At 40.5% G+C, this 17175-nt stretch overlaps 1 protein-coding gene and 1 pseudogene across 3 annotated transcripts in view; both read right to left on the bottom strand.

The window, feature by feature from the left end:
• Positions 1 to 17175, bottom strand: part of CTNND2 (catenin delta 2) — a 943962-nt gene that overhangs the window by 63210 nt on the left and 863577 nt on the right. The window lies entirely within an intron of this gene.
• Positions 770 to 887, bottom strand: LOC128591757 (uncharacterized; annotated as a pseudogene).

The following is a 17175-nucleotide window of genomic DNA, read 5'->3' as shown; positions in this document are numbered from 1 at the left end:
GCTTCTCTGTCAGTGAGGAAACAAAACTCAGTTACTCTGCATTAAAATTACAACTAATATGAGGAGTTGATGCTGTATGTGTTAGTTTTCTATTGCTGGTGTAACAAATCACCATTCATTTAGTGGTTGAAAAAATGCAAATTATTACTGTACAATTATGCAGGTTACGAGTACAACATGGGTCTCACTGGGCTACAGTGAAGGTGTGGGCAGGGCTGTGTTCTGTAAGCTCTGGGGGAGAAGGGCTTTCTTGCTTTTTCCTTCTTCTAAGGGCCACCCAACTCCCTTGTCGCATAAGCATCTTCTTCCATCTTTAAATGTAGCAACAATGTGGGTTGAGTCTTTCATGTGCCACATTACCCTGACTCTGCTGTTTGCCCCTCACTACCCCCACTTCCAATTTTAAAGACCTTTGTGACTATGCTGGGCCCATTTCAGGGTCTTCTTCCTGTCTTAGGGTTAGCTGATTAGCAACCTGAGTTTCCTTCTCCACGTACAGTCGCACATTCACAGGCTTTGGGAATGGGGCTCTGGACGCCTTTGGGAGGGCCATTATTCTGCCTACCCCCCTGTACGAGGCACAGTAGTTATAAAGTAGTACAAATGTGTCTATAGGTCATGGAATGTAGTTTTGCTTCTCAAGGGAGAAAAGCTTTCTTAAGGTAAAAATGTCTGGCTGTGTGCTAATATGTGAAAGCAAATAATATAAAATACATTTGAGGAAGTTCGGTAAGTTGTAGAAAGGTTCAGAGGAGAGGAACCTTATTTGTCTTGGTTCATAATGCCTACAAACATTGAATTTAAAAGAAAATGAGATCTGTTATAAAGTTTGCCTAATAGTGATGAGTTTACTACATTTGATCTTAGCCAAAAGGCCGAGAAGCGATTATTGACAAGTTTACTTACGGGATAGAGAAAAGATGTGTAAATTATTTATTGCAAATGTTACCTGAAGTGTACCAAAACACAAGCCAAAACTGAGAACTGAGTTTTCTCTTTGTTGAAATGACAAAATTAACTTTGAGAATGTGCTTTGTCTTCACCAAGAAATTGTGAAGACCAATCAGTGTCTGAACACCAGCGCATCTTTTATCACCAAAATACTCTTACTTGAGGTCTTGTTAATGCTTTCATGATTCTGTTAACCTCATAGTGCAATTTCTTCACTTGTGAGAATGCTAGATTTAAAATTTTTTTTTTTGCAGTTTTTGGCTGGGGCTGGGTTTGAACCCACCACCTTTGGTATCTGGGGCCGGTGCCCTACTCCTTTGAGCCACAGGAGCCACCCAATTTTAATTTTTTAATTAACATTTAGCCAAAGAACCTTGCTTTTGAAAATGTTAGCGTTCCTAATTGCTATTTTTTTGTTGCTGCTTTATTTTAAATATTATCACTCTGAATGAAGCTGAAATTACATCTTGTCTCCAGCCACTCAGGATTTGTACTATCTTCCATTCCCTGGTAACTCTTTTTAAAATTGCTTCCACAAATCCATACTTCAGAGTCAAACTGATAAAACTTAAAAAAAAATCTTTTATATCTAAACCATCTTTGGGGTTTCCCAGAAAGCCTCTGGGTGATGCCAAAGGATTTTCTTCCTCACTGTATGAAAAAAGGAAGGTTTGAAATAGAGATATTCAGTATTCTGTAGATTTTTATAATATTTGGTTTACATGATGAGAGCTGTCTTGTTCATCAAGAATCCAATACAAAAAGACCTGACAAATGAACAAAAGAGAGGCTCAACCTCCATTCAGTTATCACAAGTGAAATGTTATCATTATGATTATGCATTAGCAGTGATGACTCTTTCACTATGGAAAGAAGCATGCTCCTTTTCACATTAAAGATAGTGAAATAATGGTCAAAAATTTTCAAAAGAAAGTTTCCATTTCAAGGTTTTAAAAGCATTTTTAGCTGGTGGTAATTCTAATGCATTTGATGGGATAAATTAAAACACCCAGGAGATGCTTCAGGGTCCTCACTCCTCATAATATTTATTTATTTTCATGGTAGTCACTGTTTATTATTTTTTGAAATAAGTTTTATTTCAAAATATTAGGGGCTACAAATATTCTTGTTACATGGATGGATTCTATAATGAAGAAATCAGGGATTTTAGAGGGTTTATTACCAGAACAGTGTGCACAGTATGTGACAAAGAAGTTTTTATTCCTCGCTGCCCTCCCACCCTCTCTGCTTCTTGGTTTCCAATGCCCTTTGCGTCACTTTATGAACGTGTCCACCCATTGTTTAGCTCCCACTTATTAGTTAGAGCAGGTGGTGTTTGTTTTCTACTGGTGGGAAACTTCGCTTAGGCTGATTTTCTACATTTCCAATCCCTGTTGCTGCAAATGAGATTATTTCATTCCTTTTAATGGCTGAGTAGTACTCAATGGTATGTGTATGCTACGTGTGTTTTAACAAGTCACCAACTGATAGGCTGTTAGGTTGATAACTCGTCTTTGCATTTGTGAATTGTGCTGTCGTAAGCATTCAGGTACAAGAGTCTTTTTGATAGAATGAGTCCTTTTCTGTTGTACAGACATGCAGCATTGGCATTGCTGGATCAAATGGTAGGTCTACTATTAGATCTCTGAGGAATCTCCCTATTGTTTTCCATAGAGGTTATACCGTGTACTAATTTGCAGTCCCACCAACAGTGTAGAAGCTTTCCTTGTTCACCAAATCCATGCAACATCTATTGTTTCTTAATTTTTAAATAATGGCCATTCTGACAGGGTTAAGGTGGTAATACCATTGTGGTTTTAATTTGCATTTCTCTAGTGATTATTGATAGCGAGCATTTTTATTTTTCATGCTTATTGGCCATGTGTATATCTTCTTTTGGAAAAACTCTGTTCATATCTTTTGTCCACTTTTTAGTGGGATTGCTTTTTTTCTTGCTGTCTGAATTATTTGTACATTCTGGATATTAGCCCTTTGTCAGATGTGTAGTTTGTGAATATCTTCTCTCATTCTGTAGGTTTTCTTCTATTTACTCTGTCAATTATTTCCCTTACTGCACAGAAGCATTTTAATTTAATTAAGTTCTATTTATTTATTTTTGTTATTGATGTATTTGTTTGGGGATCTTAGTCATAAATTCTTTGCCAAGGCCAAAGTCCAGAGAGTTTTTTCTATGGTTTCTTCCAGAATTTTTATGATTTCAGGTCTTAATTTTTTAATCAATCTTTACTTAATTTTTGTGTATATAGTGAGATAGGTGTCTGTTTAATTCCTCTGCATTTAGCTACACAATTTTCCTAGTACCATTTATTGAATAGGGCTTCCTTTCCTCAGGGTACGTCACTTTCTGCTTTGTTGAAAATCAGGTGGACATAGCTATATGGTCTTATTTCTGGGTTCTTTATTCTGTTCTGTTATGTGTTTACCTTTAAACCAGTATCCTGCTGCTTTGGTTCCTATAACTTTGGTTACTATAAATTTGTAGTATAATTTGAAGTCAGATAATGTGATATCTCCAGATATATTCATTCTTTTTGCTTAAGAGTGCTTTGGTTATTCAGGCTGTTTTTTGGTTCCATGTGAGAGTTGAGGAGCATTTTTTCTAGATCTATGAAAAATGCTATTGGTATTTGGATGAAAATCATGTTGAATCTGTCAATCATTTTGAGCAGTATGGACATTTTAACAATGTTGATTCTTCTAATCCATGAGGCTGTTTTCCATTAGTTTGTGTCATCTATGATTTCTTTCCCCATTGTTTTCTAGTTCTTGTAGAGATCTTTCTTGTATAAATATATTCCTAGGTATTTTGTTTATGGTATATTATTAGTTAATCCTGTTTGCTGATGATATGACCCACTTTCTGATTTGGATACCATAATTAAATAATTCATATGCCATATATAAAACACCATAATTCCCTCAGAATTACACCCAACCTGTATTTTATTCTTGATTTGACTCTCTGTTTGACTGTTACTAGACTACAGAAATGCTAAATTCATGTATATTGATTTTGCAACCCGAGACTTTGCTGAATTTATTAATCAATTCTAGGACTCTTTTGGTAGAGTTCTGAGGTTTTTATAGATATAAGATCATATCAGCAAACAGATTAACTAATATGAATTCCACTTTCTGATTCGGATACCACTGTTTATTTCTATTGCTGATTGCTCTGGCTAGGACTTCCAGCACCAGATTGAATAGAAATGGTGACAGTGGACACCCTGGCCTTACTCCAGTTCTTAGGGGAAATGGTTTTTCAACTTTTCCCTGATTCAGTGTATTGTAGGCTATGGGTCTTTCATATATGGCTTTTATTATTTTAAGGTATGTTCCTTGTATTCCTTGTTTGTTGATGGATTTTATTATAAACGTGTGCTGGATTTTATTGAATGCTTTGCTTTTTCTGCAGGCAGGCAACACCAGGGAGGCCTGTTGAGCAGGATGCTTATGGACATAGCACACTTTTGCCTACTGCAAAGGAAAGGTATAAGCCTCCCTATGGAAGCCTGGGTGTGGTGGGCACCCTGCTGGAAGGCAAGCAGCTACTCCTGAGAGCCCCTTACCATTCACTCCTTGAGGCATTTGTGTTATCTCATGTGGGAATTTACCCAGCTGTTTTGGCAGCTGTGGGAGGGGAGGAGAGACAGAGCAGAGTCTGAATGAAGCATTTGGGCTCCCTTTATCCCTTGGGACTCTGCTGGCTTGCTGCACTCTCCCTTCCTCAGAAGGCAGCTTACCCTGAATGTCTAAGCTCTGGGATCACACGGTTCAGTGGGATTCACTGGCCCCTGTGGCCACCACAGTCTTGGCAGGTGTTGGGAAATGTTTAAGTGGGGACTAGAGACAAGATAACTGAAGGACAGAAGCTCCAGGGCAGGACAAAGGCACATGGTGGGTGAAGAAGCAGTATGGTGCCTGCCATGTTGGCTAAGGTTTGTGGTAACAGGGAGCGACCCTGAAGGGGTCTAGCAATGCCATTCATTGTTCTCAAAAAGGTCTCAGTTCAGGGGCGGTGCCTGTGGCTCAAATGGTAGGGTGCTAGCCCCATATGCCAGAGGTGGTGGGTTCAAACCCAGCCCTGGTCAGAAATTAACAAAAAAAAAAAAATGGGCTCAGTTCACTGGTAGCAGCAGTTTTGCGGCTGGTGATGGCAGAGAAGCTCTCCAACAGATTGGGAGCCTGTAGTCTGCAAGAAGTGTGAGGGGCGGAAGAGCAAAGACTCTTATCTACCTCTTCTCTACCCTATCTAACTTTTCTACAGGGCTCCACATTCCTTGGAGTTTGATATCTGAGGAAATCTTGCTTCTTCTTGTTCTGCTCTGCAATTTCTTCTCATGCAATCTCTAGTAGGTTCTGGAATCAGTCCCTCAGAATTACACCCAACCTATGCTTTTTTCTATCTAAAACTTGTCTTCTTTCTGAGATGATCTGGTGACTAATGTCTTTAGTCAGCCATCTTGATTCCCCTTGACAAATTCTACATGAAACTAAACTTGCCCCAACTTTTACTATTAATGTTTATAATGAGTAAATAACCAGAGCTATTCAGCCTTATCACCAACAGGTGGTTTCTGTTTTTTTCTCATACTTGCCTAAAGACCCCTGCTAAATCCCTTGATCAGTAATTGTGCCTGCTGGAAGAAAACATCAAAATATGATGATTAAAATATTATAACATGTGTTCCTGATACTTGGTATGACAGACAATAGGATCTTGGTCACAGGCACCCCTGTAAGCTTATGTCATCACCATGAACGAACATCTCTCAGACAACTAAGACATTGACTCAGGATTTCTGAAAGTTGCTTACACCAGACACAGACAACTTTAAGAAGTGGACTGCTTACTAATCCAAGATCAACAAAGCAAGGATTAATCACTACACTAAAGGAAATAAATTTAATTATGGTCAATGTTTTGTTTTGAATTGAGCATGTTATGAAAGTTTTCCTTCTACTTTCTCTGTCTTTAATACTTGATCTAACAGGTTATGCTTATAAAAACTAGAATGAAACATTCTCTAAATAGAATATTCTACTTAATCCTTCATAATTTATAAAAAATCCTTTAAAGTTCTTAAAACAGATGAGAAGAAAAATTATCAGGAAAAGCTAATAATAGGCGGTGCCCGTAGCTCAGTGGGTGGGGCATTGGCCACATACACTGAAGCTGGCGGGTTCAAACCCAGCCTGGGTAAGCTAAAATCAACAATGACAACTGCAACAAGAAAATAGCAGGGCATTGTGGTGGGCGCCTGTAGTCCCAGCTACTTGGGGCTGAGGCAAGAGAACTGTTTAAGCCTAAGAGTTTGAGGTTGCTGTGAGATGTGATGCCATAGCACTCTACTAAGGGCGACATAGTGAGACTCTGTTTCAAAAAAAAAAAAAAAAAAAGCTAATAATAATTTACAACATATGCTGTAAATAAAACAACATCTATTTATTGGTTTGGGTCTATATAACAAAGCAATTGTTAAATAATATATAAAATGCCTTTACTAATCACTGTCCTTTCTTCAACCATAGGTTTTTATGGTATTGAATGAACTAAAATCTACCTTCCTTCCTATCACAATGTAATTGACTAAATCAAATCTGTAACCATGACCATGACTGAGACGTTACATTTAAAGGCAAATACAATTAGGTATGACAAGCTCATTAAAAAGCAAGTGTAATTTATATGTGGGATTGATGTCCACATTGTCCTTTCAGGAAACTGACTTGGTTCACGCTTGTGTGGCTTAAGGACTCTCAACCTACAGGCCATGTGGCCAGGAGAGCTGAAAACATGGAGCTCAGAGTGATGGAATCATCTCCAAGTTACAACAGCTATGGATCACTGATCCCAGCAGATGAGTAGAAATGGAATCAAGTATTTCTGCCACATAAAAGTGATCACAAAACAAAGGTGAAGGCTCATTAATACCACATGACTCTCATGTTGATAACCATGCAGACGTCTTTGTGAGTGAATCAATACTGTCTGCTGTACTTACCTATTTTTATAATTAGAGAACACGTCAAATTAGTGGTCACAAAGAAGAGTGTGTTTATACTGGAAGGAGACAACTTTGAGAAACTGGACTGCCCTCTAATCCAAAATCTACGGACAGGAATTAATAACCTAGACTAAGATGAGCTCAGGGAAACAAAGCAAAGAAAAGGGAAAAGCTAATAAAACCCAGGAATGTCTTTTTTTAGCTATAGTCCCAAATAATGAACCTTTGAGCCATCTCCTCATAGTCACTGAATCCCAGTCAACTTATCTCTGACATTTGCAAGGCCAATAGGTGACAGTGTGACTACCTTTTAAGAAAACTAATTTTTGCCCACCATGACCTGACTAAATGCAACTTTATAAACCACGGTAATCTTGTACTTTTTAAATTTAAATGTGGAGGGCCGGTTTTTCTTAAGCCTGGCTTCCTTGCTATAATTTCTAAGGAAAAAACTCTGTCCTTGATGCTTTGTTTTCATGTATTCCTTTCACAGACTGGAAAACGGCTGTGGCAACAACAACCACCTTCTGCCTTCCTCATGCCAGTCCTTTTTACTAAGCATGGGCTGTGTTTGTCTCCATCTCTGACCCTTTGCTCTTACTGGATTAGAATAAATATCTTATGAGATGCATTGAATTTCTTTAAATGAACCTACTCTAATGTGTCTGCCTGTTGTTTTAATTGTTTAGAGATTTATCCAAATAAAGAGAGAGAAATGAAAAAAAAAGAAAAGAAAAAACGTAATTACAATTAGCTGGAGCTGGGGAAACAAATGGTCACTATGGACAAAGAATGTGACAAATTCTAGAAGGCATATCAAAGTTCTTTATGCTTTTTTCTAATAATAATTATTTTATAAAACAAATACAGACTTATGACCCATATAAAAACCTATTTTATATGCCTGAATTGGTCAGCAGTTGGTCTGAATAAATGATTCAAAGAGTAACTCAACCCTCTGAAAAGAAATAACAGTGAATGGGGAGAGTCCTAAAGGTTTATGGAATATGGCGTGCAGTTCTCTCAAGAGGTATTACACCCAAATAAATAACCTATTCCACCTGTTAGGAAGATAAAAAGGAATTGTATTTTTCAGCACCTTGAGGTCTCATCCAAAGGAATACATTGAATTAGATTCTTACACTCTTGAAATGTCAAGAACTAAGGAGATGAGTAGACATATGAAGAAGAAGGTGGCTAGGATACGCATATTTAACTGGTATAGGAATGATTCTAAAAATAAAAATGGCAGTTAATTAACAGGAGATTTTCTGAAGCACCTTTTTGAACTAGAAATAAATTGATTTTTGAGAAATACTGAAAATGAGGCAAGCAACTGATAGGATACATTTTAACGGGATTTGAATAATTTGATTAACTATTAAGCCCCCAAATAATTACTTTAATTCATTACCTAATTTTAGTAGAAAAGAAGTAAAGATGAAAATTTAAACTTTCTGATTCTAGTTTCAGGAGAGAAACCTAGGAGGGAGTCTTTGATTTTTATGTGAAGATTGCTATCTGACAAAAACCCAAGCACTTCCTAAGATGAAAATTTCAGAAGATGATAGCCTGTCTGAGAGAGGAAGAGCTCAGTTTCCATGAGAAACGTTTGTTTTCAGGGACAGAAATTAGTTCTCTAACCTGGGCATGCTCGGAAAACAGTAATACATTGATTAGAGAGAGCAGCCTCACAATGAATTATAAAATTGCATTCTCTCCCTCTTGCTTTCTCAAATTGATTTACACCAAAATAAAAATTACCCTCAATTAAGGATGCTAAGAGAGGAAGTCATCTCTTTCTTTCTTTGTGGCTAGTCATAGGTTACCTTACCTACGAGTGCTCTTTTTTAAGAACATTCACATTTATTATTTCCGTTTTCATTTTGCATCACCTTAGGCATATAAAAAAGCAGTTATAATTTCCCATTTATATAAAAGACAAATGCAATCCAGAGAGGTTAAACAATATGGGACAAGTCACAGAGCTGTCTCCTGAACTTTGCACCTGTAAGTCTCTTGGGCAGAAGCTGGTCTCTTCAGCCTAGTCCTCCTCATGCCGTCTTCTGAGCTCATTGTAGATCTGGACACTTTCCCACCTCTGTGGCACCTTCACTACCATCTGTTTCTTTAGCCAAAGATTCTATAAACATCCATTGAAGTTGTATCTAGTTAGCAGGTGTATGTGTTTTATTTTCCCAACAATAATATAAACCAAGGACAGACTGCTGTCTGTCAAACCTAGGTCTACTGATACATTAATAAACACTTTACATGCGCCTTTTGACCACACAATATAAGAAGATGCAACCAGACTCTGACCACTGAAAACTGCACTCACACTGATTCTACTGTTGTTATTACTTGACCTGACGGGTTGGGGGAATTCTAGTTTTATAAAGATGCTGTGCTCTAAGAAGCATTTCCTTTCAACATAAGTGTGGGAAATGCTGTACTTGCTACCCAACTCAGAGATTTATAATGCTTTAGCAAATTTACTTTGAATTGGCAAAGTAAAGGCTCTGCGCAATCTAACAAGCGAAATGAAGGCCCCTGGTTAGCTTGGTTTAACCCAGGTTTTCCCAACTTACTTGAACAGAGAAGATGTTTTGTGCAGGACATCCAGTCCCCTTCCAGAGAACTCAGAGTCTGAGGGACTCACCCTGGAGAAGCCCTGATGTGACTATTCCTATTACTGCTGATGTATCACCAAATGCTTACAGGTCTTTACCAACAAAGAAATCATAATTTCATAAAAAGTTGATTTAATGTTGATAAAAACCAGTGCTGAAAGGATCACTCTACTATAAAAAAGGGCTGCTCAGAGAAGAACATGGTAGTCTATTTGAAGCTTTGGCTGATAGGAGCAGCTCGCCCTAAGTACACCCTATTCCTAAATGCATCCATCTTTTTCTGATTTCATACAGTATACTTTGTACACAGAGGACTTATAAACTAGAAAGATAAATGGCATAAAAGAAGGATATATAATTATTTGCCTAAAACTTCATCTTTCTCATTAACCAACAAGATGTTTATGAAAAAATTTCCAGTACAGGTTCTTAAGTAGAGGAAGTTCACTGCCACTCACTTAATTTTGTTGCCCAAATTGATTTTGTACTGGGACCTACCAGCCAAAGCCAAGCTCTTATTTCCACTAGGCAACTCTAATTCTCATATAAATTGTGGAACTGAGCTTTAGGTACTAAATGAGTCTTACATGGTTTTGGATGACTGGTTCCCCATGTTCTGACTTTGTTTATAGACAACTTATACACATCAAGAATTTCCTTTAACGCTGAAATAAAACTCAGAAGCCAGGTAGCCCGATGCATCTTGGGGTCAGTTGGACCAACATGAAATCTCTATTCTTATGCACTTTAAGGGCCTTAAATTACATGCCAGGGGCCTGAACTTTTAAAATCTTATAAAATCTCTGTCCCCCTATGCTTAGGAGATAATCTCCTTCCTAGATACAAGAGGATTTAGAGCAGTCCTTACCAACAAAAGTAGCAATACCTTTTCATAAAAAAAAAAATCTTCTCAGATTGATTTTTTAACAGTATTAGCTTATGAACTTGATTTCTAGGCTAGAGCTTAAATTTCTGTCCCTGAATTTTTTTTTTTTAATGGATAAAGAAATTTGCCATCTTTGTGTTTTTATAGCATATAGAATTTCTATCTCAAGAGAAAGAATACAAAAACCCAAACATATTGACCAAGTATTTTAATAAAAGCAGTTTGTGTTTTAGATACTTCTCCACATTCCCCAGCTGGTAAAAACACTGCTCCTATGAACTGTAAAAATATCTTGTTTTTTTTCCAGCACCAGGATTTATTGTAGACGTACACCTATATGGTTTATGTAATATTGGCTGTTTCTTTGTTAACTGACCACAGTGGACATTTTGTATAGAACTGTTAGCATTATAAATCCACCCGGAATTGCAGAATTTATATTGTAGGCTTATGTTGTGTGTGTAAAACGAATACTTATGGAATTTATCTTTGATGAGGTTAAAATTTTGTTGAGTGTGTTTATGCTGTCCTGAAAAAAATTAATAAGTATTGGAATTATATTGACTATATTCACAAATAGATTGGCAGAAAAAAGATAAGCCACGGAGATACAGTGTAAAAAGTGACCAAAGGGATATAAAAACAGGGGCAAAAAGTGAGCTTAGAAGACCAAATGTGGACCAAAGTTTATTTCCACAAATTTCACTCAATCGAAATGACTAAATATTAGCTGGGGTGAGCCTCGCTGATGACCCACTTACTACAAGCAATATTTAATACTGCAATAGAAAAGAAACTGGAAAGTCTTTTGGAGATTTCTTTATTGTGATGGGATTGGAGCAAAGAAGAAAGATTCAGTGAGTGGACTGCAATTGAAGATTACCAAAAGCAGGAAAGTATTGGATACAGAGTTTCTCTAGACCAGCTGGCTTGAAGCTCAGCAAAGGTACTGGGTTTGAATTTTCTTATCTGAACAGTTGAAGTTTTTAACACTATTTGTCTAGCGCATTAGGGAGCCCACGCCGGGGAGGGAGGCTGCCATTCAGATTTGGCCAGAGGACTGGCCAGTAGGCAGGACCCTGCCTCCTCCCGCAGGCTGTACAGCTGAGGGCAGCCTCGGCCCTGCAGGAATCTGATGTTCCTGGCTGTCTGCTCTCCTTCTGCAATGAGGTACTATGACAGGAGCTCCTTTCCCTTGGTGAGAAAGACTTAGCAGTGTCACCTTCTCAAGCACAGATACCAAAGTGTGCCGGGCACACTGCCCTGGCATTCTGTCAAGCCCTGTTCTGGGTGATCTGACACATGACAGCAAAGTAAGTGATTATTTGCAATGCAGATCATGTAAGAGCCTACAGGTTGATCTAGAAATAGCTTAATTATTATTAAGCAATGATTGTGGTCAGCATCATCAAACCAAACCAAACCATGCAACTCCTTATCACACTTCCAGCAGAAACAATTAGTGGTCTCAATATTATGGAGAGATTTCCTGCATGTTTTGTAATCTAATGCAAGCAGTCCCTGCTATATTATTTTTAAAGTCATTTGAAACTTGGAGTATGCATACAAAAAGGTACAGGCTGTTGCCTTGTTTGAAAGTGTGAAGATTCAGTGATATTTCTCTGGCCTAACACAATCTTATTAGCTAAACCGAGTTCACACAGCAAATGTTTTCCTTCTAGAGTCGAATTGCTACGGTCAGGTTCAGGGGAGTGTGTGCGTGAATACAGGTGGGAAGGCAGGTGGCAAATACTTTCACTTGGGAAACAGCACAGGGTCAGCTGGTGGTTCTGCAATTCCTCAAACCAACCAGCCACAGCAGAGCGGGAGAGGAATGTGGGACTTCAGGGGGTGCCCCCACAGGCCACCACTGGGGACAATCAGGGCCCCTGCAAATGGCACTTATGTCTTCCTGTCCACATTAGTTTCCAATAAATTTCCACAAACAGGGTGCCTTAAAAATCAGAAATTTATTCTCTCTCAGTTCTGGAGGCCACATGTCTGAAATCCAGACACGAAGGGGTCAGGGCCACATCCCCCGTGAGGTTCTACAGGGTGGGGGTGGGGCTTCTAGTCTCCCCCTACATGCTGGTGGCCCCTGGCATTACTGGCTTGGTGCTGTACCACCCTGGCCTCTGCCTCCAGCTCTGTGGCCTTTCCCTTTGTATCCGTGTTGCCTCCTCTCCCGTCTTTATAAGGACATTCGTGTTTAGATTTATAGCCCACCTGGGTAATCCAAGATGCTCTCTAGATCTGTAACTTCAGTGCAAAACTCTTTTACTGAGTACGTCACACTCACAGGTTCTGGGGATCAGGATGTGGGCAGATGTCTTTGGAGCCACCAAGTAACCCGCTACACCTCCTCCCTTTCTCTGCACCCCCCACATTTTTCTTAAAGAGTGTCCCCTTCCCTCTCTGTCCTCTCTCCTTTTCTTCCTTTGTTTAGATGGAGACCCAGGGGCTTCATTCTTGCTGGATTTAACCAGGAGTATGAAGGGGCTTAGCCTCACCCCCAGCCCCCATGGTGAAGGGCAGAGCAGCTGCTTGCCTAGCTGTCAATGGGGCTACTTGGTATGGGATGGGGTGAAAACAGGGATGCTGAGGGTTCCTCCCAAATTCATATGCTGACATCCTAGCTCCCAGTCCCTTAGAAGGTGACTTGATATAACAGTGAGGCCCTGCAGATGTAATTAGTTAAATGAGTTCATGCTGGGGTGGGATGGTATCCTTATGGAAAGGGGAAATTCAGCACAGAGGTAGGCGCACACAGGGGGATCACTGTGTGAAGATGTGGGACCCCTCTACAAGCCAAAGAACAGCCCACATTGCCAGCAAATCCCCAGAAGTTAGGAGGCAGGCACAGGCACAGGCTGGGTTTTCTATCAAGTTCCCCAAGGAACCCACCTACACTTTGGTCCCAAACTTGCAGCCCCAGCACTGCGAGGCAGTAAACACCTGTCTGTGCCCTGTCCACTTTTGTTGTGGCAGCCCTAGAAAAGGAACACAGCCCAACAGTTGAGTGAGACATATGTTTCAGAGCTGCTACTTTGAAGGGGAGGCTGCACATCACAATTAGTCCAATTTTAGTTGACGAACAGTCATGTCTCACCTGTCATGTGTAATTCCGTGTAATTTGTTAGTTTTCAATACTCTTTGAAATCTCCTTGAATGATATGCAAACCCTCTAGGTCTCAAATATTTCAGACCAGAATTTAAGACAAACTAAGGCAAAGCAAACAAATGGTGCTTGAGTAAAATTTGCCTCTCAGCCCGTGGTGGGGGCTGCTATTGTTACTGGCCTTATCACCGGATTCTGCTCTGTCTGGTCTGTTAAAGAGAAACACGCTCTGCATTCTCTGGGTCACCTGAGCACAGGCCCAGCACCGAGGGAAAAGTGCGCTCAAGACCGAGTTCTCTAGCAAGTCGTTAAGAGCGACAGAAAGCCCATGTGTTTTCATGGAGATAATCTCCGTCATTACTGGGAACAGAAAACAAAGTCTAAAATTCTGTCATAAGTGACTCCTCTCCCCTGAGTCTGCTCATGAATTTCAGGAGGGTTAATGAGCTGGGTGACATTACCGAGAACACCTCTGTGCAGGCCTCTTTGAAGGAAGTGAGTGTGCGCACAGGGTCTCATCACAGAAATGAAAGATGACTTGCAGGCAGTATCCGGCGGCTTCAGAAAGCCCCCAACACGCCCGTGTGCATGTCCACCTGTCTGGGAAGATGACGTCACAGAAGGGGGCCTGGGCCCTGGGTTCTAGAAGAATACAGGAATAAATCACATCTCCACAGTTCACCACCCACTGCAAAGGCAAAAATACTTTTTGTGTTTTTTCTACATAAAATGCATTGTTTTGGACTCTGGGTTTAAAACAAATGGTTATGCACCATGGGGACTCCCGTGCTGTCTACATGAGGGAGGGACAGAGTATATGCATATTTGGGTGTGTGGCCTCTCCTGCAGACGTGCGCGCGTGCACACACATGCTTAAAGTATAGGCATACGCTGTGCTTAAAGTATAGACATACGCTGTGAATTTTGTTCATTGGCAAGTCAATAAAAACCTAGAAAGGTCAATATACTTCATTGCTTGGTCCTGTGGTAAGGGTCCGGAGACTCCTTAATAAATACAAATCATGTATGTTTTAATCCTAGCAGAATTAAACCGGGAACATGAGGCTGTGTGTGACCCTCTTCTGCTGATCACATCGGTAGCTCCTTCTGGCTAATGGGATGAAACTCTTTGGGACTGGCTGGCAGGACCCCTGCAGATGGAGGGAGCTGCTCTTCTCCGAGCAGGTGATCCTGCTTGCTTTTTGTGAGTGACGCACAGAAGCTGGGCCTTCAGGTTTAACTCGTTTTGTTCTTGCTTTCTGCACTGCTGTGACTCCCACTGCCCCAGGCTCAGGGCAGGGGTTCCACCCTTTAGGGAGGTTTTCCTAAATCCCCTCCTTCCAATCACTGGAATCTAGCAGCGTAGTTTCTCTGCTCCCCCTTCCCCACCCTGAATCTAGGCATGCCTCTAGTGTAGGTAGCAAAAGGGCCTGCTCACCTCAGTAATCTCCTCGAGGCAAAGGCTGTAGACCCTTTACCCCCTGAGCTCCCTGAGTCCAGGGCTAGCTGGATCAGGTTGGTGTTCATAGACACTGCCAAGCAAGGCAGAATCCCATCTCTGCATCTACTTGGCCAGCGGACCAGAGCCCCATCGAATCCAAGCCCTAGCAGACAGTAGCCAGTGTCCCAAGGTAGTTTCTAAGACTGAAGTGGAAGCTATTTCTTCAGTTAGGGTAGTTGCCTTTAGAGGTTTAAGTGATCTTAAATATTAGTCCTAAATTTAAAACTGTTGTTTTATTTCCCCCATAAAAGTTTTGTTTGCATATATTTTGGGATAATGCATTTAGTTGCCTGGGAAACCAGAGGGTCTGTGCAGAATGAGAGAAATGCTTCAGAGGGAACTAGCCACAGAATTATTTCTGGAATATTCTCTCTGCACAACTATCTGCTTCATGGATGTACAGCTAGAAACCTCCCACCCTGCACCACTCCCATGGTGAGCTGACAGGTAGAGTCATCTGTGGTGACTCAAGCACAGATTTGTAGGGGCCACACCAGTGCTATTTCCAGCTAATTGACATCATAGAGTTCAATGCCTCTCCTAGTTGTGAGTCTCATAAGCTATGCCTACTTAAGAAAATTGGAGGAAATGCTTTCTTTCAGAGAAAGAAGGAACATGGCAGGGTTCTATGGCTTCTTGGGAGATGTCTGTACAAGCTCAGGAGAGGGGCTCCTTGATCTTAGCACTGCAGAGATTCTGGGCTGGACCATACTTTCTCATGGGGCTGCTGCACGCTTGTGAAATGCTTAGCCGCAGCCCTGGCCTCTACCCACTAGAGGCCAGTAGCAAACCTTCTATCTGTACCAGTTGTGACTAAAACTGTTTCCAGACATTACTCAATGTCTCCTGGGGGACAAAACTGGCCCTTGTTGAGAGGAATTGCTCTAGTGATTCAGAGGTGAGACCGGGCCACTGCTGGAAGTGGGAAGAGGTAAATCACTTTCTGAAAGGCATGTGATGGGCATTTCAAGGAGCTGAAGGGAGGATGATTTCTGCTAAAGTCTCCTGATGTCTGTTCTGTGCCTCTCACATGGCCTCAATAACCTCCTAAGCTCCTGGGAACTTCATGCCTCATGGGCTTTTGGAGGCTCTGTTGTGATTAGAGGGGAAGGCGAGGGATGTGATTTGGTGTAACTGACATAATACAAATTGCTTGTCAGATTTCCTCTCTCACTTGTCTGCAGAGTGCAATGGTAGGAGCATGTACTCAGAGAAAAATAAATGTCTAAACATGCATTGGCACAGACGGAGCACTAAATTTCAACCTGACGAATGAAAATGTAAGACTTGTCAAATGTGTTATGATAACTCTCATGGCAAGGAAACATCACCCTCCCTATGGAGACACTGGTGAGCCCTTGAGTTTATATCACTCACGAATGTGTTTGCTATCTACACCTGAATTTTAGGTGGGTGCCTCTCCCCCCTCATCAGGCTTTCTGAAATTCCATCAAGTCTGGAAACACTATGCATTTTCCAGACATCTACATCAGCCCCTTTGTGCCTAGGATGTGTTCAATAAATAACTGGGTTCTATACCACTTGTGCAAAAGAAACATAAAAAGTATTCTGTTCATCCTTAAGAGTAAATATTTCATCACTTCTACCTCATACTAGGTTTGTAGGCCCTCAGAACTCACTTAGGGAGGATATGTGCTGTTTTCTCAATGTTGTCACAGATTACTGTTAACAAAATATGGTAATGGAGCTATTTCCAGTGCCAGGCTCCTAGAGGGCCTAAGAAATGTCAATGAAAGAGTCTATCAAGTTGAATAAAGTACCATCAATAATCTATTCTTGGCATTTTGTTTTTAAAATAGTTTAGCTTCTAAAGTTTTATGTGTACTTTTTAGTTTATGGAATTTTAACGGGTTGCTTCTTCTTTTTCCTTTCCTACCAATCTCTGATGAATTTCCTTTGGTTTTTAAGACATGTTCTTTCTTCATCCAGGTCCATGGGTCCCCAGGCCTCTCCACCAAGAGTCCATGACCAGTTCCCTGAAACACACATAGGCAGCACCACAGGGCCCAGAGGGGTAGATCCAAGCAGAGATTGAG

The sequence above is a fragment of the Nycticebus coucang genome, chromosome 1 (genome assembly GCF_027406575.1).
Source record: "Nycticebus coucang isolate mNycCou1 chromosome 1, mNycCou1.pri, whole genome shotgun sequence".
Lineage (NCBI taxonomy): Eukaryota > Metazoa > Chordata > Mammalia > Primates > Lorisidae > Nycticebus > Nycticebus coucang.
This window is presented reverse-complemented; position numbering and strand designations above follow the sequence as displayed.